This window comes from Aegilops tauschii, chromosome 6 (genome assembly GCF_002575655.3).
Source record: "Aegilops tauschii subsp. strangulata cultivar AL8/78 chromosome 6, Aet v6.0, whole genome shotgun sequence".
Classification (NCBI taxonomy): Eukaryota; Viridiplantae; Streptophyta; class Magnoliopsida; order Poales; family Poaceae; genus Aegilops; species Aegilops tauschii.
This window is the reverse complement of record NC_053040.3, coordinates 262,284,172-262,308,521: the sequence shown is the minus strand read 5'-3', so window position 1 is coordinate 262,308,521 and position 24,350 is coordinate 262,284,172.

Here is a 24,350-nt window from a genome sequence, read left to right as displayed (position 1 = left end):
GCGACCGGCCCTTCCCTCTTCATGCGCCTTCAGCTTGTTGATCAACTCACTGAAGAAGCCCCTAGCTTGACGCTGGGGACCTCCTGCCTGCTGGCCGAAAACACTAGCCTTTCCATGCCCATCGCTGCAGTCTGAGCAGTGATACGCTCGGCAATGTCGATCAAGCTCTTGATCCAGAGGTCGGCCTACTCAGAATGATTCGCCAGCTTGTCCTCTACATCCTTTCGAAGACGCCTTGCGGTATCCAGGTCTTTCGTCAGCTGCTGCTCATGGGCCCCACTGGATTCTACCGAGCTCTCCAAGGTGCCGATCCTGGAACTTCAGATCTTCGATGGTGCCGTTGGAGGTCTTGAGGCCTTGACTCTTGGAGGAGAGCTGCGATTGTATATCCTTCAGAAGGATCTCTACTTTCTACGCGTCCTCCCTGAGGGTCGAGACCTCCTTGGCGCTCCTGGCAAGCTCTTCCGTCAGCTTGGTCACCTGTTGATCTAGGTAAGCCTTGGCAGAGGATGCAACAGCAAGGTCATCAGCGAGTTTCTTCAGCTGGGTGGCAGAATCAGCAACGAGGGCATCCAGGGTGGCCTTGTGCTTGTCCTCTAGCTCCTTGGTGCACTGCTCCATGAGGGCTTCCAGATCGTCGTCCTTGGCGCGGAGGGTCGCCTCAAGCTTCTCCTCTCGGGAAGAGATATCCTGCTCTCTGGCGTCTAGAACCGCCTTGCGCTCCGCCATGCGGGCCTCCAAGGCAATGACATCGTCCCTTGCGATCGAGATGGTCTCTTGCTGCTTCATCAGGACCTGGAATTGCTTGCCGTGCAAGTCATGCAACTTGTTACCTTTGTCCCTCAGTTGCTAATCCACCTTGTTGGCGGACTTGTGGTGCTCCTTGAGCGCTTGCCATTTCTGGCTATGCCGACCCTGCATCTCCTTAGTGCATATCGCCATGGACTGCATAAAAGACAAGTCCATCACAACAGTGACAGAATCATCGACCTCCTCGACTCCTTGATACAGCGTCGCCAGGATGCGCTGTAGCTCTTCATCAAGTTCCGCGCTCGTCGCCATTGACAAGCTGGGGGCTTCGAGCCCAGGTTGCACGAGCACCAGCACCAACTGGCTTGAGGATGGCTGTGAGGCCCCCGCCATAGTATCAAATGAGGGGAGGGGGTCCATGGTTTGGTGGGGAACCTTCTCCTTAACCGTCGCCCCCGCCCCTGGCACGCTGTTGGGATCTGCTCCGTCTTCGTCCGGGGCTCATGAGCACTCCCGGCAGCATGTCCCTGCCCCTTCGTGGCAGCAATCTTGGCGGCCTCATCCGCTGCATCTCTCCTATGCTGGTCACTTCTCCCAGCAGTTCAGGTCCTTCGGCCTGACGAGCTGTAAGAGAAGACGGCAAGCAAAAATCAAGAAGCAGAGATAACAGGAAACTCGAAGCATGAAGCAAGATGGTATAACAAAGAGTGGGAGGGATAAAAAATTACCCGGAGCAGTCTGCCGTTCAGAGGCCTCAGTTTCCCCGGCAACATCAGTTGTCAGGCCATGGTTTCCGTCCCCTCTCACAACATCCACGACGTCGTCCTGAGCAAGTTATCTGGTTGAAGCCGACATTAGGGGCTCCTCGACACGATCGGTGGGCGGAGTTGGTCCTTCCTGGAGGTGCTCGTCCCGGATGACCTCCCCTCCTTTTCCAGCCGAGGAGGTTGGAAGCTCTCCTGCATCGCTGCCCACAAGAGGGGCCAATCCCATGCTTTCTTTTTGGGGGCTGAGCTGGGGGCTTGGTGGCGGGTCGTTTGTGCTACTCCCCACCAGACCCATTCCCTCCATAGTCTTCGGCGGCTCCGCACGCTTAAGCCGCATGGACCGGTGGATGAGGGTCTCTGTCTCCTCCTCCTCCCTGGCAACGGCAGCAAGCAAAAGACCAGTCAACAAGAGTAAGCAGCGCATACTGAAACTACTGCAAGAGAAGGGGATTGTTCTCTCTTACTCCTCATCGATGAGCATGGAGTTCAGCTCAAACTCAATGGGGCGCTGAGGGCGCCCGACCTCTCTTCTGGGGCAGAGGAACGAAGCTCCCTGGCAGCTTTGGGCTCTGCCAAGGCATAGGGGACTCCGACGAGGACGAGTTCTGTGAGGAGCTTGAGCCGGACAGGGAGCCGGAGTCAACTCCTGCGGCCACAAATTGCTTGGCGGGAGAGGTTTTAGCCCCAGCGAGGCGGGAGGACTGCCGGCGCACCACATCCTGCTTGCTATTCTTGGTGACAATCTTCTTCACCATCTTAGCAGCAGGCACAGGATCGGGAACTGCCACTCCCCGGTTGGCAGCCCGCCTGCGAGGGAGCTGGTCCAAGTCTGGTTCGGGGGCTTGAGGGCCTGCCGCAAGCCACTCCTCCTCAGGCTGCTCCGCCCCCTCACCCTCCTCTTCCTCCTGGGCCTCTACCGCCATGGTGTACAGAGCTTCCATCACGGAAGGCTCGTCTCCGGCAGGGTCGTTCCCGGCATGCTCACCCCCGGCAGGATCATCCCGTGCAGCCTCCTCCGTGGCTTGCGCCTCGCTCTTGCTGTCGGAGGAACCTTCGTCCTCAGCCTCCTCCTTTCCCTTTGTTTCCTTCCCGGCCATCGCCATAGCGGCAGCCCGAAGTGCCCTATCCTTCTCTAGCCGCTTCCTGATGTACGTCTCCTCCACCTTGGAGGTGCGCTTGTACATATTGGACTCCACCCTGGTAGCCCTTTCCACCAGGATAGAGGACCATGCAAGCTCTTCGTCGAGCGTGGGTAACTTCCAGTCACCTGCAACTCCATGAGCACTGCAATCTGGCATCCATTTGAAGATCTGGTCCCTGGCAGAATTGGTGTTCATTGGGTTGACGTTTGCTCGCAACTTGAACAGCCCGAAGCTACCAAACAATTGATCACACAACCAAGTGTGCCTAGATTCATATCGATTGTTGGCCAGGCCAGGGAGCAATCTCATCCTATCCACTACATCTCCATACTCCCAGGAGAACCTGTGCCTCTTCTGCAATTCTATGATGCGACGAAGGAGGAAGTCAGCTCCCACATGCCTGATGGTTAGCCTAGCAGCCTTTACGCTGGTGATCCTATTTATTGCCGGGCGGACCCATCGTCGGAGAGGCTGACTTCCCTCCAATCATTGTCGCGCTGAACGCACTCTATCCGCGCTTGGCAGAAATCTGTGGCCTTCCCATCTTGGATCCAGCCCCAAACTGCTATCTATTCCTCCCATCTGCCACGCTGCAGACCTGGGAGATAATCCCAGCTTCCCCTCACCACCCGTGGCATCCAACTTATGTTCCCGGAACGATGGGCTTTGTTCTCCACCCGCGGGACAAAATAGTGCCTGAACAAATCAACATTGGGAGCAACTCCAACAAAGTTCTCGCACAAATGGGCAAAAATCGCCACGCACGCCATTGCATTTGGCGTGAAATCCAGAAGATGGAATCCATAGATCACCATCATCGCTTCGAAGAAATCCAAGAAGGGAGGGCAAAGACCGTAGATGAAATACACATAAAAGAATCGATATGAATCTAGCGGGTCCTTTTTCCCCTCCGCTAGAACTTTGGGTGCGCCATGCCCTTTCGGGACTTTCCTCCCCCACAGGTATCCGTAGCTTGCTTCCAGCACCCTGCCATCTAGATTCGACGGGAAGAAGACGACATCTCCCCTCCATCTCTTGTCCAGCTCCATTGCCCTCTTGCTCCCCATAGCAGCCGCCTCTTTCGCCGTGGACGTCCACTTCCCTTGGCGGCAGCTTTGTTCCCCATTTCCTCAAGCCGTGACAGGGATGGGAGAAGGAAGATGGGTGGAGGATCGGCGACGAGTATGGGCGAGGAGGAAGAACGGTTGTTTGGCTTGCAGAAGAAGATGGTGGAGGGATGGAGCGGGCGACGAATGAGCAATGCCCTTCCGCGTTTCCCTCCCTTAAGGAAAGAACTTGGGGGAGGGTGCGACTCTTTAGAAAGTTACCGTTTCACATTAACTGCTATAGTCCCACTACCCCACGACCCGCGGTAAATACGTGAAGTGGACGCTGGATTGACTGATTATCATGACAAATCACTGCACGCGCAACACTCTCTCGCCACGTCTTTCGTGCACTGTTTGGGGCCTAACCCAACGTGCCGAGCGATTTGTATGGCTCAGGCCCCGGGGCTTCTGTCAGGGTACACACACAAGGGTGTATGTTTCCCCCTGACTTGTGCACGGACATCAAACCATCGACCCAGCAGGGTTGCAACACCCAAGACCAGGCCAAGCAGAAGATATAGCTTTTTGAAGTACCAGAGTGGAGATCAAGAAGACCAAGTCAAGCCAAAGGAGCAAGATACCACTAAGGGAAAACCTCCCCTGCTGGGCAGGCCAGCCTGGCGAGGTAAAGGTTACCCCAAAGACAAGCCGAAGCAAATGCTTCACCACTCCACCTCACAACGATGCAAGTCATCGATCAGTTCGGTGTGAAGCCACCAAGTGAATAAGTGACTTTTTCTTGCCACATGGCAGCCACTTCCTATGGAAATCACCTCCAAATGACACCCATCCAGAGACGTGTCATGCAAACAAGAGAGAAGGTGGCCAAACAGCCCGGCAAGGCTTGCCGGGCAGGCCATGATGTGACACTAAGCGGCGAATTTAATGCGCTCCGCCCTGTGTGCAGAGTTAGGTATGATAGCACTATTTGCAATCTAATTAGTACACAATGACTGATTTTCCATTGTGGTGACCCCTTGATCTATAAAAGGAGGCTTGTGGCAACCATAGAAGGGATTAGGACCCTTGTACACTCATACACGCGTAGCCACTCTCGTTTCGAGGAAACCCTACAGGGCAAGAGCACTGCGCTTCCACCGCAATCCACCATCGATCCACCAAAGCAGGAGTAGGATTTTATGAAGGAAATATGCCCTAGAGGCAATAATAAAGTTGTTATTTATATTTCCTTATATCATGATAAATTTTTATTATTCATGCTAGAATTGTATTAACCGGAAACTTAAGTACATGTGTGAATACATAGACAAATAGAATGTCCCTAGTGTGCCTCTACTTGACTAGCTTGTTAATCAAAGATGGTTAAGTTTCCTAGCCATAGACATGTGTTGTCATTTGATGAAGGTGATCACATCATTAGAGAATGATGTGATGGACAAGACCCATCTGTTAGCTTAGCATAATGATCGTTTAGTTTTTCTGCCACTGCTTTCATCATGACTTATACATGTTCCTCTGACTATGAGATTATGCAACTCCCGAATACCAGAGGAACACCTTGTGTGCTATCAAACATCACAACGTAACTGGGTGACTATAAAGATGCGCTACAGGTGTCTCCGATGGTGTTTGTTGAGTTGGCATAGATCGAGATTAGGATTTGTCACACTGTATATCGGAGAGGTATCTCTGGGCCCTCTCGGTAATGATCATCACTATAAGCCTTGCAAGCAATGTGACTAATGAGTTAGTTGCGGGAAGAAGCATTACGGAATGAGTAAAGAGACTTGCCGGTAACGAGATTGAACTAGGTATGATTATACCGACGATCGAATCTCGGGCAAGTAACATATCAATGACAAAGGGAACAACGTATGTTGTTACGCGGTTTGACCGATAAAGATCTTCGTAGAATATGTAGGAGCCAATATGAGCATCCAGGTTCCGCTATTGGTTATTGACTGGAGATGTTTCTCGGTCATGTCTACATAGTTCTCGAACCCGTAGGGTCCGCACGCTTAACGTTCGATGACGATTTGTATTATGAGTTATGTGATTTGATGACCGAAGATTGTTCAAAGTCCTGGATGAGATCACGGACATTACGAGGAGTCTCGAACTGGTCAAAGATTGATATATTGGACGATGTTATTCGGACACCGGATGAGTTCCGGGAGGTACCGGATAATTATCGGAGTGCCGGAGGGTTATCAGAACCACCCGGGGGAACTAATGGGCCTTGATGGGCCTTAGTGGGGAGAGAGGAAGGGCCACAAGGGGCTGGCCGCGCCCCCTTGGGTCTGAATTCGACTAGGGAAGGGGGCGGTGCCCCCCTTTCCTTTCCTTCCCCCTCTCCCTTCCTTCTTCCCTCTTTCCTCAAGGTGTAATCCTACCAGGACTTGTCCTAGTAGGACTCCCTCCTCCTGGCGCACCCTACAGGGCCGGCCGGCCTCCCCCTGCCCTCCTTTATATACAGGGGTAGGGGGCACCCTAGAACACACAAGTTTCTCTTAACCATGTGTGGTGCCCCCCTCCACAGTTACACACCTCGATCATATCGTCGTAGTGCTTAGGCGAAGCCCTGCGCCGGTAACTTCATCATCACCATCGCCACGCCGTCGTGCTGACGGAACTCTCCCTCACCCTCAACTGGATCAAGAGATTGAGGGACGTCACTCAGCTGAACATGTGCTGAACGCGGAGGTGCCGTACGTTCAGTGCTTGGATCGGTTGGATCGCGAAGACGTTCGACTACATCAACCGTGTTACTAAACGCTTCCGCTTTCGGTCTACGTGGGTACATGGACACACTCTCCCCGCTCGTTGCTATACTTCTCCTAGATAGATCTTGCGTGATCGTAGGATTTTTTTGAAATACTATGTTTCCCAACAGTGGCATCCGAGCCAGATCTATGCGTAGATGTTATATGCACGAGTAGAACACAAAGAGTTATGGGAGATAATAGTCATACTGCTTACTAGCAACATCTTACTTTGATTCGGCGGTATTATTGGATGAAGCGGCCCGGACCGACATTACATGACCATGTTCATGAGACTAGTTCTACCGACGTGCTTCGCACACAGGTGGCTAGCGAGTGTCTATTTCTCCAGCTTTAGTTGAATTGAGTTTGACTACGCCCGGTCCTTGTTGAAGGTTAAAACAGCACACTTGACGAAAAATCGTTGTGGTTTTGATGCGTAGGTAAGAACGGTTCTTGCTAGAAGCCTGTAGCAGCCACGTAAAACTTGCAACAACAAAGTAGATGACATCTAACTTGTTTTTGCACGGCTTGGTGTGATGTGATATGGTCAAGACGTGATGATATATAAATTGTTGTATGAGATGATCATGTTTTGTAAAGAGTTGTCGGCAACTGGCAGGAGCCTTATGGTTGTCGCTTTATTGTATGAAATACAATCGCCATGTAATTTCTTTACTTTATCAGTAAGCGGTAGCGATATTCGTAGAAGCAATAGTTGGCGAGACGACAACGATGCTACGATGGAGATCAAGGTGTCAAGCCGGTGACGATGGTGATCATGACGGTGCTTTGGAGATGCAGATCAAGGGCACAAGATGATGATGGCCATATCATATCACTTATTTTGATTGCATGTGATGTTTATGTTATGCATCTTATTTTTCTTAGTACGGCGGTAGCATTATAAGATGATCTCTCACTAAATTTCAAGGTATAAGTGTTCTCCCTGAGTATGCACCGTTGCTACAGTTCGTCGTGCCAAGACACCACGTGATGATCGGGTGTGATAAGCTCTACGTTCACATACAACATGTTTAAGCCAGTTTTGCACACGCAGAATACTCGGGTTAAACTTGACGAGGCTAGCACATGCAGATATGGCCTCGGAACACTAAGACCGAAAGGTCGAGCGTGAATGATATAGTAGATATGATCAACATAGTGATGTTAACCATTGAAAACTACTCCATCTCACGCGATGATCGGACATGGTTTAGTTGATATGGATCACGTGATCATTTAGATGACTACAAGGATGTCTATCTAAGTGGGAGTTCTTATGTAATATGATTAATTGAACTTTAATTTATCATGAACTTAGTACCTGATAGTATTTTGCATGTGTATGTTGTTGTAGATCAATGGCCTGTGCTACCGTTCCCTTGAATTTTAATGCGTTCCTAGAGAAAGCTAAGTTGAAAGATGATGGTAGCAACTACACGGACTGGGTCCGTAACTTGAGGATTATCCTCATTGCTACACAGAAGAATTACGCCCTGGAAGCACCGCTAGGTGCAAGGCCCGCTGCGGGAGAAACTCCAGACGTTACGAATGTCTGGCAGAGCAAAGTTGATGACTACTCGATAGTTCAGTGTGCCATGCTTTATGGCTTAGAATCGGGACTCCAATGATGTTTGAACATCATGGAGCATATGAGATGTTCCAGGAGTTGAAGTTAACATTTCAAGCAAATGCCCAGATTGAGAGATATGAAGTCTCCAATAAGTTCTACAGCTACAGAATTGCGGAGAATAGTTTTGTCAGTGAACATATACTCAGAATGTCTGGGTACCAGAACCACTTGACTCAACTGGGAGTTAATCTTCCTGATGATAGTGTCATTGACAGAGTTCTTCAATCATTGCCACCAAGCTACAAAATCTTCGTGATGAACTATAATATGCAAGGGATGGATAAGACAACTCCCGAGCCCTTTGCGATGCTAAAGGCTACGGAGGTAGAAATCAAGAAGGAGCATCAAGTGTTGATGGTTAACAAGACCACTAGTTTCAAGAAGAAGGGCAAAGGGAAGATGGGGAAATTCAAGAAGAACGGCAAGCAAGTTGCTGCTCAAGTGAAGAAGCCCAAGTCTGGACCTAAGCCTGAGACTGAGTACTTCTATTGCAAAGGGACTGGTCACTGGAAGCGGAACTGCCCCAATTTTTTGCGGATAAGAAGGATGGCAAAGTGAAAGGTATATTTTATATACATGTTATTGATGTGTACCTTACTAATGCTCATAGTAGCGCCTGGGTATTTGATACTGGTTGTGTTGCTCATATTTGCAACTCAAAACAGGTGCTACGGATTAAACGAAGATTGGCTAAGGACGAGGTGACGATGCACATGGGAAATGGTTCCAAAGTCGATGTGATCGCAGTCGGCACGCTACCTCTACATCTACCTTCAGGATTAGTTTTAGACCTGAATAATTGTTATTTGGTGTCAGCGTTAAGCATGAACATTATATCGGGATCTTGTTTGATGCGAGGCGGTTATTCATTTAAATCAGAGAATAATGGTTGTTCTATTTATATGAGTAATATCTTTTATGGTCACGCACCCTTGACGAGTGGTCTATTTTTGTTGAATATCGATAGTAGTGATACACATATTCATAGTATTGAAGCCAAAAGATACAAGTTTAATAATGATAGTGCTTATTTGTGGCAGCACCGTTTAGGTCATATTGGTGTAAAGCGCATGAAGAAACTCCATGCTGATGGGCTTTTGGAATCACTTGATGCTTGCGAACCATGCCTCATGGGCAAGATGACTAAGACTTTGTTCTCTGGAACAATGGAGCGAGCAACAGACTTATTGGAAATAATACATACTAATGTATGCGGACCGATGAGTGTTGAGGCTCGCGGTGGGTATCGTTATTTTCTGACCTTCACAAATGATTTGAGCAGATATGGGTATATGTACTTGATGAAACATAAGTCTGAAACATTTGAAAAGTTCAAAGAATTTCAGAGTGAAGTGGAAAATCATCGTAACAAGAAAATAAAGTTTCTATGATCACATCGTGGAGGAGAATATTTGAGTTATGAGTTTGGTCTTCATTTGAAACAATGCGGAATAGTTTCGCAACTCACGCCACCTGGAAGACAACATCGTAATGGTGTGTTCGAACGTTGTAACCACACTTTATTAGATATGGTGTGATCTATGATGTCTCTTACTGATTTACCGCTATCGTTTTGGGGTTATGCTTTAGAGACGGCTGCATTCACATTAAATTGGGCACCATCTAAATTCGTTGAGATGACACCTTATGAGCTGTGGTTTTGCAAGAAACCCAAGTTCTCATTTCTTAAAGTTTGGGGCTGCGATGCTTATGTGAAAAAGCTTCAACCTGATAAGCTCGAACACAAATCGGAGAAATGTGACTTCATAGGATACCCAAAGGAGACAGTTGGGTACACCTTCTATCACAGATCCGAAGGCAAGATATTCGTTGCTAAGAATGGATCCTTTCTAGAGAAGGAGTTTCTCTCGAAAGAAGTGAGTGGGAGGAAAGTAGAACTTGATGAGGTAATTGTACCTGCTCCCGAATTGGAAAGTAGTACATCACAGAAATCAGTTCCAGTGATTCCTACACCAATCAGCGAGGAAGCTAATGATGATGATCATGAAACTTCAGATCAAGTTGCTACTGAACCTCGTAGGTCAACCAGAGTAAGATCCACACCAGAGTTGCATGGTAATCCTGTTCTGAAGTCATGTTACTTGACCATGACGAACCTACGAACTATGAGGAAGCGATGATTAGCCTAGATTCCGCGAAATGGCTTGAGGTCATGAAATCTGAGATGGGATCCATGTATGAGAACAAAGTATGGACTTCGGTTGACTTGCCCAATGATTGGCAAGCCATAGAGAATAAATGGATCTTTAAGAAGAAGACTGACGCTGACGGTAATGTTATTGTCTATAAAGCTTGACTTGTTGTGAAAGGTTTTCGACAAGTTCAAGAAGTTGACTACGATGAGACCTTCTCACCCGTAGCGATGCTTATGTCTGTCCGAATCATGTTAGCAATTGCCGCATTTTATGATTATGAAATTTGGCAAATGGATATCAAAACTGCATTCCTTAATGGATATCTTAAAGACGAGTTGTATATGATGCAACCAGAAGGTTTTGTCAATCCTAAAGGTGCTAACAAAGTGTGCAAGCTCCAGCGATCCATTTATGGACTGGTGCAAGCCTCTCGGAGTTGGAATATACGCTTTGATAGTGTGATCAAAGCATATGGTTTTATACAGACTTTTGGAGAAGCCTGTATTTGCAAGAAAGTGAGTGGGAGCTCTGTAGCATTTCTGATATTATATGTGGATGACATATTGTTGGTCGGAAATGATACTGAATTTCTGAATAGCATAAAAGGATACTTGAATAAGAATTTTTCAATGAAAGACCTCCGTGAAGCTGCTTATATATTGGGCATCAAGATCTATAGAGATAGATCAAGACGCTTAATTGGAATTTCACAAAGCAATACCTTGATAAAGTGTTCTTGCCTGTGTTACAAGGTGTGAAGTTGAGTCAGACTCAATGCCCGACCACTGCAGAAGATAGAGAGAAAATGAAAGTCATTCCCTATGCCTCAGCCATAGGTTCTATCATGTATGCAATGTTGTGTACCAGACCTGATGTGTGCCTTGCTATTAGTATAGCAGGGAGCTACCAAAGTAATCCAGGAGTGGATCACTGGACAACGGTCAAGAACATCCTAAAATACCAGAAAATGACTAAGGATGTGTTTCCCATTTATGGAGGTGACAAAGAGCTCGTCGTAAATGGTTACGTTGATGCAAGCTTTGACACTGATCCGGATGACTCTAGGTCACAGACCAGATACGTATTTATATTGAATGGTGGAGCTATTAGTTGGTGCAGTTCTAAGCAGAGCGTCGTGGCGGGATCTACGTGTGAAGTGGAATACGTAGCTGCTTCAGAAGCATCAAATGAATGAGTTTGGATGAAGGAGTTCATATCTGATCTAGGTGTAATACCTAGTGCATCGGGTCCAATGAAAATCTTTTGTGACAATACTGGTGCAATTGCCTTAGCAAAGGAATCCAGATTTCACAAAAGAACCAAGCACATCAAGATACGCTTCAATTCCATTCGTGATCAAGTCAAGGAGGGAGACATAGAGATTTGCAAGATACATACAGATCTGAATGTTGCAGACCCATTGACTAAGCCTCTCTCACGAGTAAAACATGATTAGCACAAAGACTCCATGGGTGTTAGAATCATTACTATGTAATCTAGATTATTAAGTCTAGTGCAAGTGAGAGACTGAAGGAAATATGCCCTAGAGGCAATACTAAACTTGTTATTTATATTTCCTTATATCATGATAAATGTTTATTATTCATGTTAGAATTGTATTAACATGAAACTTAGTACATGTGTTAATACATAGACAAACAGAATGTCCCTAGGGTGCCTCTACTTGACTAGATCGTTAATCAAAGATGGTTAAGTTTCCTAGCCATAGACATGTGTTGTCATTTGATGAACGGGATCACATCATTAGAGAATGATGTGATGGAAAAGACCCATCCGTTAGCTTAGCATAATGATCATTTAGTTTTTCTGCCATTGCTTTCATCATGACTTATACATGTTCCTTTGACTATGAGATTATGCAACTCCCGAATACCGGAGGAACACCTTGTGTGATATCAAACATCACAACGTAACCGGGTGATTATAAAGGTGCTCTACAGGTGTCTCCGATGGTGTTTGTTGAGTTGGCATAGGTCGAGATTAGGATTTTTCACTCCGTGTATCGGAGAGGTATCTCTGGGCCCTCTCGGTAATGATCATCACTATAAGCCTTGCAAGCAATGTGACTAATGAGTTAGTTGCGGGATGATGCATTACATAATGAGTAAAGAGACTTGCCGGTAACGAGATTGAACTAGGTATGATGATACCGACGATCGAATCTCGGGCAAGTAAGATACCGATGACAAAGGGAACAACGTATGTTGTTATGTGGTTTGACCGATAAAGATCTTCGTAGAATATGTAGGAGCCAATATGAGCATCTGCTATTGGTTATTGACCGGAGATGTGTCTCGGTCATGTCTACATAGTTCTCGAACCCGTAGGGTCCGCACGCTTAACATTTGATGATGATTGTATTGTGAGTTATGTGATTTGATGACCGAAGAATGTTCGGAGTCCCAGATGAGATCACGGACATGACGAGGAGTCTCGAAATGGTCGAGACATAAATATTGATATTTTGGACGATGTTATTCGGACACGGGATGAGTTCCGGGAGGTACCGGATAATTATCGGAGTGCCGGAGGGTTATCGGAACCCTCGGGGGGAACTAATGGGCCTTCATGGGCCTTAGTGGGGAGAGAGGAAGGGCCACAAGGGGCTGGCCGCGCCCCCTTGGGTCCGAATTGAACTAGGGGAAGGGGGAGGTGCCCCCCTTTCCTTCCCTTCCCCCTCTCCCTTCCTTCTTCCCCCTTTCCTCCAGGTGGAATCCTACAAGGACTTGGAGTCCTAGTAGGACTCCCTCCTCCTGGCGTGCCCTACAGGGGCGGCCGGCCTTCCCCTCCCATCCTTTATATATGGGGGCAGGGGGTGAGGGAGTCCTAGATTAGGGGGTCCCCGGGCGTCCGGGCTATGTGACATGGGCCAGACTGGTGGGCCGTGAAGATACAAGATAGAAGGCTTCCCCCCGTGTCCGGGTGAGACTCTCCTTGGCATGGAAGGCAAGCTTAGCGTTCGTATATGAAGATTCCTTTCTCTGTAAACCAACTATGTACAACCCTAGCCCCCTCCGGTGTCTATATAAACTGGTGGGTTTAGTCCGTAGAGGCAATCATAATCATACAGGCTAGACATCTAGGGTTTAGCTATTACGATCTCGAGGTAGATCAACTCTTGTAACCCCTATACTCATCAAAGTCAAACAAGCAGGAAGTAGGGTATTACCTCCATTAAGAGGGCCCGAACCTGGGTAAACATCGTGTCCCCTGCCTCCTGTTACCTTCGATCCTTAGACGCACAAGTTCGGGACCCCTAGCCGAGATCTGCCGGTTTTCATACCGACATTGGTGCTTTCGTTGAGAGTTCCTCTATGCCGTCAACAGAAGGTTCGATGGATCGTTCGATCATATACAATGATGTTGTTTCAGGGAAGACCTTCCCCCTGGCCAGATTTCCATATTCGGTAGCTTCGCGCTGCGTGCCAACTCGATTGGCCACCTCGAGCAGATCGACAGCTACGCCCCTGGTCATCACATCAATTTCGGGAACCTAAACTATGTCGCCGATATCCGAGGAGACCTGATCTTCGAATGATTCGCGGCCCCGATCGCCACTCTGGCCTTAGATCCAGAGCAGGCTATCATGTCCGAAGACGGGAGTTTGGAGCCCGCCGGAATCTCTGCAAATATGGAACTTGCTACCGGAGGTCCCAATGGGACGGCGTCACCGGCAAACCCAAAGACGAACTGATCTCCCCTTGGCGCTCAAGCGCCGGACACTCCGCCGGACTCTATGTCCGAACTCTCGAGGTCCGTGTGAAGCGGACGTGACCAGGAGGCTCCAACCCTGGACAGCCCCGCGGACTCTCATTTCTCTGCCCGAACCTCGCTCCTGAACGAGGCTCTAGAGTTAATGCGATCACACCCCATCACAGAAGGATCGCTTCTGAATTATGCCCAGCCCAGACCAGGGGCTGGGAGTGAGGAATTTTACGTCCCACCCGCCACCCACTTCATAGCCACTGTCGAGGATCTAACCGAAGTGCTCGATTACGCCTCCGAAGACATCTACGGTATGGATGACGATACGGAGATGAGCAAGGCCAAACCGCCGTTCACTGGACGCTGGACGACCACTTCCTCATATGACGTGTACATGGTGGATACACCTAAAGAAGACGATAGCGATGATGAGAAGGGTCCCGTCGAGGACGAACCTCCTCAGATACCACCACAACGTCGACGCCAGCGGTGCCGCTCTAAATCGCGTCGTGTAAAAGATAGCAACGCCGGCACCAGAAACAATAATTCTCCAGAAAACGCCGAAGACCCCGAAGCCCCTGTCGAGCCAACATCCGAACAAGATGATTGGGAGGAAGGACAAGTTGACATCGACAATCCTGTCGAGAACGGGGGCTCGGAGGACAGTAATTACCTACCGATCTCCGAAGAGGACGTGAGCCTCGGCGATGAAGATCTCATGGTGCCAGGGGAACCCCTCGAACAAGAGCGCTTCAAGCGCCGGCTAATCGCCACTGCAAGAAGCCTGAAAAACAAGCAGCAACAGCTTCAAGCTGATTAGGATTTGCTCAATGACAGATGGACTAACATCCTGGCAGCCAAGGAATACGACCCCGAACGCCCAGCAAAGAGCTTCTCGAAGCGCAAGCTGCTACCCTGATTCGACGATGAGGCCCTTGAGCCAATACCGCCAAAGCACAAAACTGCTGACAAGCCCGACCGAGCACCACGTGGACGGGATAGACCGGCTACTCATGCCGAACACCAGCCTGCACCACCTCGCCTTAGAGGCAGAGAAGCAGCGGCTCCAGGATACACCTATGACCTCCGACAGGACCTGGAAAATAGAGCCGGGCAGACCAGATCAATCTACGGATCACGAGGACGTGCCCCAGTGCGAGAAGACGGCTATCAGGCCTGGCGCAAGAAGCATAACTACACCTGGGCCGAAAACTGCATACGGACTTCATCCGAACTGCGTCACGACGTGGCCCGATATAGAGGCGCCGCACACCCTCTATGTTTCACCGACGAGGTAATGGAGCACCAGTTCCCAAAAGGGTTTATACCCGTGAAGGTCGAATCATACGATGGCACAACAGATCCCGCAGTATGGATTGAAGATTTTCTTCTCCACATTCACATGGCTCGTGGTGATGATCTACATGCCATCAAATACCTCCCCCTAAAACTTAAGGGACCAGCTCGACACTAGCTAAATAGCCTCCCAGAAAACTCTATTGGAAGCTGGGAAGACTTGGAAGATGCCTTTAGAGATAACTTCCAAGGCACTTATATCCGGCCTCCGGATGCTGATGACCTCAGTCACATAGTCCAGTAGCCCGGAGAGTCAGCTAGGAAATTCTGGACTAGGTTGCTAATTAAAAAGAACCAGATTGTCGACTGCCCGGACGCCGAAGCCCTAGCGGCCTTTAAACACAGCATCCGCGACGAATGGCTTGCCCGACACCTCGGCCAAGAGAAGCCGAAGTCTATGGCAGCCCTTACAACACTCATGACCCGCTTTTGCGTGGGCTAAGATAGCTGGCTAGCCCGTAGTGGCAACAGTACTAGCGACCCGGGCACTTCTGAGGCCAGGAACGGCAACGGCAAGCCCCGACGCAAGAAACACAAGCGTCGAAGCAACAATGACAATACCGAAGACATGACGGTCAACGCCGGATGCAGTGGCTCCAAATCTGGTCAGTGGAAGAAGCCATTCAGAAGAAACAAAGATGGTTCATCTAGATTTGAGCGAATACTTGATCGACCTTGCCAGATTCACGGCACTCCCAACAAGCCTGCCAACCATACAAACAGAAGTTGTTGGGTCTTCAAATAGGCCGGTAAGTTAAATACCGAACATAAGGAGAAAGGGTTGCCCAGCGAGGACGACGATGGGGAGCCTCGCCCACCGAGCACAGGGGGCAGAAGAAATTTCCCCCCGAGGTCAAAATGGTGAATATGATATACATTACTCACATCCCTAAGCGGGAGCGCAAGTGCACGTTAAGGGACATCTATGCGATGGAGCCACTCGCCCCAAAATCCAACCCATGGTCAGCCTGTCCGATCACTTTCGATCGCGGAGACCATCCGACCAGTATCCGCCATGGAGGTTCGGCCGCGCTGGTCCTCGATCCAATTATTGATGGATTCCACCTCACGCGAGTCCTCGTGGATGGTGGCAGCAGCCTTAACCTGCTCTATCAGGGGACAGTCGAAAAAATGGGTATTGATCCGTCAAGAATCAAGCCCACCAAAACTACCTTTAAAGGAGTAATACCTGGTGTAGAGGCCAACTGTACGGGCTCAATCACATTGGAAGTCATCTTCGGCTCACCAGACAACTTCCAAAGTGAAGACTTGATCTTTGACATCGTCCCTTTCTGAAGTGGCTATCATGCACTACTCAAACGAACCACGTTCGCTCGCTTTAATGCGATCCCGCACTTTGCCTATCTCAAACTCAAGATGCCCGGACCACGCGGTGTTATAACAGTCAATGGAAACATGGAGCACTCCCTCCGCACTAAAGAGCACACCGCGGCCCTCGCAGCGGAGGTACAGGGTGGCCTTATCAAGCGAAATACTACATCGGCAGTCAAACCTCCGGACACTGTCAAACGAGTCCGGACTACCCCGCAGAATGACAGTCCAGCTCGTCAGGAGCTCGATTAGCAATTCGGCCTCCGTCTCAGCCCCAACCGCATTGTGGCGTATGTACCACGCGTACATAACTACGTGCTAAAAATACTATGGGCAATGATGGAGGCATAGTAAAGATAAAGTCCACAATATGGCTCGACCCTATCTGGACACGCATATCCTTTTTTTTCTTCTTCTTTTTTTTTCTGGTTCCTTACAACCCACATCACCTTTCGACGGTACCAAGGGCCCTTTTTCCATGCCCCTCATGAAAACCCGGTCGTTGATCCTTTCGAAGGATAATACACCAAGGAGAAAAGCAGCATGGACGTGTGGTGGAGTATCTAAAGGATCTTTAAAGATCACCTCTCCCCTTTTTAGGACCCGTACACAGCTTCCCCTTGTGCTGGGCAAGTAAAATAGCCTCGATGCTTATCGCATTATTTGTACAAATACGTTTTGGCGTCTCAATTAGACTATAATGGAAATAGTTCTTTCGCCCAACCTATCCGGTACTGGCTTATTTCCCAATCTATCTTCCCTCTTTTTGTCCAATTTCCATGTACACCTCGGTATGACTTAAATCGCCAGGGGCTCCATTCAGCCACGTACATAAAATAAGTCCGAACACTTTTACAGTACAATTCGGTTTCACGAATATCGCATTATATGCATCGGCTTCGAATCATGTCTTTGGTCAATAGTTGGGTTGCCCGGATCCTGTGGTTACTGCCTTACATTCCGCTCGTTCGGCTAAGGTAGTAAAGGGAGAAATACTGTGATTGTGTTTCTGGTTCATCCGGATAAACACCTTAGTAGAGAAAGCCGAAAACTGACTGTCATGGTGCGGCGAGAGCTGGTCAGCTATTCGGCGACTAATTATAAATCTATTGCGCTTTTTTCCACATTACGTGAAGGATCGGTTTTCACCCGGTCAGGTGTCTACAACACCCAAATTCGGATAATCGAAGAATACCAAGGGCTGCTCCTACAATCTCAAATGTCAAACTCCTATGGCTAAGTGAGAGAGATAAAGCCACATAGTCTGATTGCCTGGTTTGCTGCACTAACACCTCCTTCAAGGACCAAATTGTTGGGTCAAGTGTTTTCAGGTGCTATTCAGAACACTCCCGTACTACCTACGTGGGGGCTGAAGCCGATGACTGGCCAACTCTCAAATACTGTCAACGGCCGCACAGGAGGAAAATAATTGGAGGTTAAACAAGCAACATATTATACACAAGCCTTGTTTCGTAATACAAAGTTCGGGCAGCATGGATACATTCATTCAAAAATAATGTCCTTCGAACACTGGCCTTGTACAATGCGGGATCCTTCCAAGACGTCATCAAAATACCGCTCCGGTGTGCGGTGCTCCTTGCCTGCGGGCGGTCCCTCGGTTGCCAGCTTGACGACATTCATCTTTGCCCACTGTACCTTGACATGGGCGAAGGCCATCCGGGCACCCTCGATACAGACCAACCTCTTGATGGCATCCAGACGGGGGTAGGCACTGACCAGCCGCTTCACGAGCTCGAAGTAGCTGCTGGGTAGCGGGCCAGAGACAGATTATAATATCCCTCATAGCTAATCCGGCCACCCTATGTAGTTCGGTCAACTGTTTTAGCTGTTCACTGAGCGGCACCGGATGCTTTCGTGCAAGGTACTGCGACAAGAACAGCTTCTCCGTCGAGCTCCCCTCTTCGGCTCGGAAGAACTCCACAGCATCAGCAATACTCCAGGGCAGATCCGCAAACGCTCCTGGAGAACTCCAAACCCGGGTCAGTAAGAGGTACCTTCTCCTCACAAATTTGCTCTACATATTAAAGGCCTTACCCGCCGCGATTTGCTTGGCCTCTTGGATCTGGCAGGCGCTGTCGGGTGGTAGGTGCGACATATGCCAACAGGTGGCTTATCATTGTGGGAGCCAGTAAGACATCGCCGGTGCCTGGAAACGGGATGAGACGAAGACATGCACGCCGGCGTATCTTACACAGGTTCGGGGCTCTCCGTGGAGATAACACCCCTAGTCCTGCTCTGCGGGGTCTCCGCTTGATCACTAGATCAATACAAGTAGCTACAAGTGCTCCTTGAGCTGTTTGGCTAGAGGAAAAAGAAGGGCAAGGCTGGCTCTCCTTTTCTCTCTATGTGGTGTGTGGAATTCTATGAGATCAACCCTTTGCATGGGTGTCCCGGGGGGTTTATATAGGCCTACCCCCCAGGGGTACAATGGTAATCCGGCTGGGCACGGGTCCCAGCCGTCAGCGTCTATGCTCGCCGGCTTCTCCGCCGGTCATTGTGGCCCGCCGACTGGTGGGTCCCGCCGGCTGCCGGCCTCTTGGCCGACAGGCCGGCCCCACTGCTTGGGGGCTTTGTCGGTGGCTGGTTACTGTCGCCTCGCCTCTGATGATGAGAGCTTTGTTGAGGTTAGCGTGGCTACAGTGTCGCCGCCTAGCGGGCTCCCGTGGTAGCCTTACCTCGTCTTGTCTCCTTAATGAGGCACATGTTTCGAGGGAGGAAGGTAGCCGGCTATTGGGAGCCAGCCACACCCCTGGCCGACTAGAGGAGACCAGGCCGCCTTCAGGTGTCTCTCTGGCAAAAGGGGCCCGCCGCCTACGGGCCGTACTGGCGCCTCTCGTGGGTGACATCGAGGCCAACAGGGCTACAGTGTCGCGCCGGACGGGGGATGGCTGGCCCGTACGGCGCCCTGTGGCCATGCCTGTTCCAAGATTCGGGGGTAGTGGGCTATACTGCGGCCATACCCCATCCTATCGCTGTTATGTGGGTACAGTCTTAGTGGGTGCAGTCTTGGCCGGCTTCTGGGAGCCGGCTTTCTTCATGGCCGGCTTCTAGGAGGCGGCTTTCTTCATGGCCGTCTTCTAGGGTCGGTCCTCTTGGGGCCGGCTCCCTGGAGTCGGCTATCTCGTATCTTTCTTGGGCGAGGTTTCTGAGGCTGGGTCGCCTTCTGGGAGTCGGCCCTGGGGATAGCCGGCCGGGGGAAGGCGGCCCTATGCTTTGTATGCTTGAAGGCTTGAATGGCCTGATAATTTTTCGAAGAGCCAGGGGGAGTCGGTTAGGCTACCCATGGCCATTTACTCCGACAGTAGTCCCCGAAGCTGGTTGGGCTTCGAGGCTGAGAGGAGGTCGAGAAGCTCGGTCAGCTTCTTGTCTTGATGAGCCAGCAGCTAGGAGCCGGCTTCGGTTGGCGCGCCGTCTTGGTGAAATTTTTAAAGTCGGAAGGCGGGAGTCTGTTGGTGCGTGCGCCGGGCTGCGGGCCGACCGCTCGCCGCCTGCGAACCACGTGGCGTCCCTCGGCTGAAAAGAGCCTGCCAACCCACGCGCGCGACAAGACATCGCCGCAGGCCGAGGGCCCACCACTCCTACGCCTAATCCCAGGCGCGGGTTCTTTGCGGCCCAAAGCAGTCCGCACGTCTTCCGGCGGCGGATTCCGCACGCCGTTAGGGCGCAATAATCGCGGGACGTGGGGGAGTGGGCGCAGTTAATCCCACGTTCCTCCCCACACCTCGCCTCCTCCGCTTCGCCGCACGAGGCTATAAGTAGGGGGAGGAGGGGAAGCGGCAGACGCTCGCACGCTCCTCTCCTCTCCGCCATCGTCTTCCTCCTGCTTTCCCTCGCAGCAGCGCCTCACCGCCGCGCCGTCCCACCAATCTTCACTCCGCCCCGCAGCTTTGCCGCCGCAAGGCCGTGCTTTCTCCGCCGCCGCACGCTTCCTCGCTAGCTTCTCACCACTATGCAGTACAGCGGGGACTGGGACGGCTCCAACGTCCATATGGACCACATCGAGTTCCTCCGCAAGACGCGGCGGTTGCCCGGCGCGGACCAGGTGCGGGTCCGTCTCGCGCATGCAAAGGAGATCACGCAGGAGCCGGAGGAAGGCGAGTGGGTAGTCTTCCGCTCGCACTTCCTGCGCGGCATCGGCTTGCCGGCGAGCGCTTTCTTCCGCTCCTTCCTCGACTTCTGTCAACTCCAGCCGCACCACCTCACTCCGAACACGGTGGTGCTGCTGTCCGCCTTCGTCACCTTGTGTGAAGGCTTTCTTGGCGTTCTCCCCACCCTCGAGCTCTGGGGGGAGTTCTTCCAGTCTAGGCTGGGCACCCGCATGCAGGGCGTGCCGGCCCAGAGCGGTGCCTTCATCGCGATGCGGAGGCCGGTGGCCGACAACCCCTTCCCCGTCATCATGCTAATCCAGTCGGTGAAGCTCTGGCAGAAGTCATATTTCTACGTGAAGAACGTCACCCCACAAGGCTACTACGTCAACTTGCCGGCTTACGTAGCATGCCTGCCGGCTGGGAGGCGGCCCCAGTGGTCCTATCGGGCCGTGACGCTATCGCAGGCTGGAGCCGTGGCCGTCGCCCGACTATGGGTGATGATCCAGTCGGAGGGCCTGACTGGGTCCGACTAGCTGGCCGCCTTCGTCGCGCGCCGGGTGCTTCCGCTTCAGAGACGCCCTCACCTGATCTGTCAGATGAGCGGCCAACTCGATCCGAGTCGGATGTGCACCAAGGACATGCCGCGCGACGAGGTGGCCCATATGGTGAATTATCTTGCGAACTGCAAGCTCTCCGCAGAGTGGCGGTTTGGCAAGGAGCCATATTCCCGTGCACATCCGCCGCCCACGGTATGTTCTCTTTTCCCTTTCTTCTCTTAGTTTTGTCGCCGAGTTCCTCTTGGCCGACTGTGATCAGTCGGCACGTCTTGGCAGAGCCCACTCCTTTGACCTGCAGCCGGGTCGGAAGCGGAGCGCCGATTCCTCCCCGACCGGCCGGAGCATGACCTGGAGGACCACGACTTGGGGGCGGCCGCCATGGATGAAAACACCAAGGCGGGTGGCGGCAAAGCAGGCGGCTCCGGGCTCAGAGCCAGCTTCGACGACTGGCCGGATGACGACGAGGCGGAAATCATCTGCAGCCGGCGCCCGGCCACGGCGCGGGTTCCTCTGCTGCGCCGCCTGCTCGGGGCGGCGGGCAGAAGCGCCGAGCCGCGTCGGGCTTGTTCGGCAGCCGCGGGGCGGGGCGGTGGTGACCAGGCGGGATGAGGCGGCCGTAAAGGCGGCCCGCTTCCGCAAGGTGGTGAAGCAGCCACAGATGGTGTCGGCGTAAGTGTATATTCCTTTGTACATTCTTTCTTCTTTTCTTGGTGATTCTGAGTCCTTGCCCTTTCTCAAAAATCAGGGCTCCGCTTTCGCTTGAGCGGGTTGCTGCCGCCTCCGTCGTTGGATCGCCGGGAGGATCCGGGAGCACCCGCTGCATGGACCCCCGCGCCGAGCTTTAGGCGGCAATGGAGTGAAACGCGCGGGAGGCGCGGGAGGAGCGGGAGGCGGAGGAGTTGAGGGCGGCTGCCGCCAAGGCGGCACAGGAGGAGGAGGAGGCGGCGAAGGCGCGCGCCGACGCAGCGGCCAAGGCCCAAGCGGAGGCTGCAGCCGCGGCAGCAGCGGAGGGGGCCTTGCTCGTCACCCCTCTGCGTGTTGCGGCGCCCGAGGTCCTGGAGCCCCCGCCGGAGGAAGCCGGCGGTGACCAGCTGGGGTTGGAGAGGGAGGACGACGTCATCGTCCCGGAGAGGGAGGCGGCACCGGCCCCGCCGACTGGGGCGGCTCAAGGTAGCCGGCCTAACGTGCCGCCTCCGCAATCGACCGGGGGCGAGCCGGCCGCGAGGACGAACCTGGTGGTCCAGTCGCCATCGCGCCAGCGCGCGGGGAAGGCCGCATCGGACCCGCAGAAGGCCGCGGGCTCCGGCTCGTCGGCCCGTGACATGGAGGCGGCCAGCGCTAGCTTGGGGTGGACGCCGGGTGGAGGGACGGCTGTGGTGAACGTGGCGGCGCAGGACGTCCGGAACCGGCTTCAGTCCCAGGCTGCGATGCTGAGGAAATACAATGACGAGTTCCTTGCGACGCAAGCGGCCATTCGGGTTAGTCTTCCTATTTTTGCTTTTTTGAGCTTGGTTCCTTCCGTGGGGGCGCGTCAGCGCACCCACTGGGTGTAGTCCCCGAGTTTCGAGTCGGCTGCTGAGCAGGCGGCTTGGAACTTCTTAGCGGGCTTTGTTTTGCTATCTTGTTCTCATTCGCTTCTGTGCCTGACTTGCAGGACTACCACAACCTCCGCGCGGCTGCCTTCAACTCCCAGGCTCGGGAGCTGACCCAGAAGAATGCTGATCTATCTGAGAGCCGGGGTAAGTGCTTCGTCTTCTATCTCACGTGGGGGCGCGTCAGCGCACCCACTGGGTGTAGTCCCCGAGATTCGGGCCAACTGCTGAGCAGTCGGGTCGGATCTTCCTTGACGACTTCTTCCTTATTACTTCTTTCTTTTCTGCCATGCCTGTAGCGGCCAACGCCAGACTGAGGGAGCAGCTGGGTGGGACTCAGGCCGCCCTCCATGCTAAAGAGGCCGAGTTTGATGCCTTGGCCCAGGAGCGTGACCGCCTGGCCAAGAGGCTGGCCGACCAGGAGAAGAGCCACAAGGTGGCCCTGAAGGTGGTGCAATACAGCGAGGCCGCCCTCCAAGCCGAATATGAGATAGAGGCGGCAAGCTGGGCCGAAGCGAGGCAGTCGCTGATCAACGGCTACGGCCAGATCGAAGACTTGGTTGACGGTAGGCCGCCCTCTTCTTCGTCCTTGCTTGCCGCTTGCCGTTTGGCTCATTTTCTGACTTGGTGTTTTTCTCTTCTTTCTCTTTCTTTCTTGCGCAGAGTACTTCCCTGGCTACTCTACTGCCGCCAACCAGGTCGGCGAGGCCCACCGCGAGGCACAAAGGCAGGCTGGCGCCGAGATCGCGCCGAACGCTCGCCGGTCGCTGGAGGAGCAGCTCTTGGCGATTCAAGCCCGCCTCCAGCCGGCTCACCGCATGCTCCGCCGGCTTCAGCGTGTTGGGGCGCAGGTGTTGGCCGCTCTCTGGCCTGGTGAGGTGATTCCCCGCACCCCTAGTCGGACTGCCGACTGGCTGGAGGTGGCGGTCGGCCGCTTCGAGGCCTGGAAGGCCTCTGCGGCTCGGTCTGGCGCCAGGCGGGCGCTGGAGTTCGTCAAGGCCTGGTATCCCGAGCTGAGTCTGGACCAGCTGGCCACCTGGCGGCAGGAGGCCGACACGGAGCTGGAGCCGGCGTGGCCGGCTATCATCCGGCGGGCTTCGGCGATTGCCGACTACACCGACACCAGCGCCTTCGCTCCTGAGGTGGACGACAACGGCGTTGCCCAGCCGGAGGAGTGGTTCGGGATGAACCCGGCATATGGCGAGGACTCGGCGGAGGAGATCGACTCCAGCGACGAGGGCGAGGAGGAGGAGGAGGGTGAAGACGCCGCGCCAGATGGTGGAGCGGCCGGTCAGCCTCAGATTGACCGTGCCTCCAGCAACAAGGCACGCGTGGGTGCACCGCCTACAGCTGGCGATGATCAAGCCGAGACCCGCCAGCCGGCGGCGCCGTCTC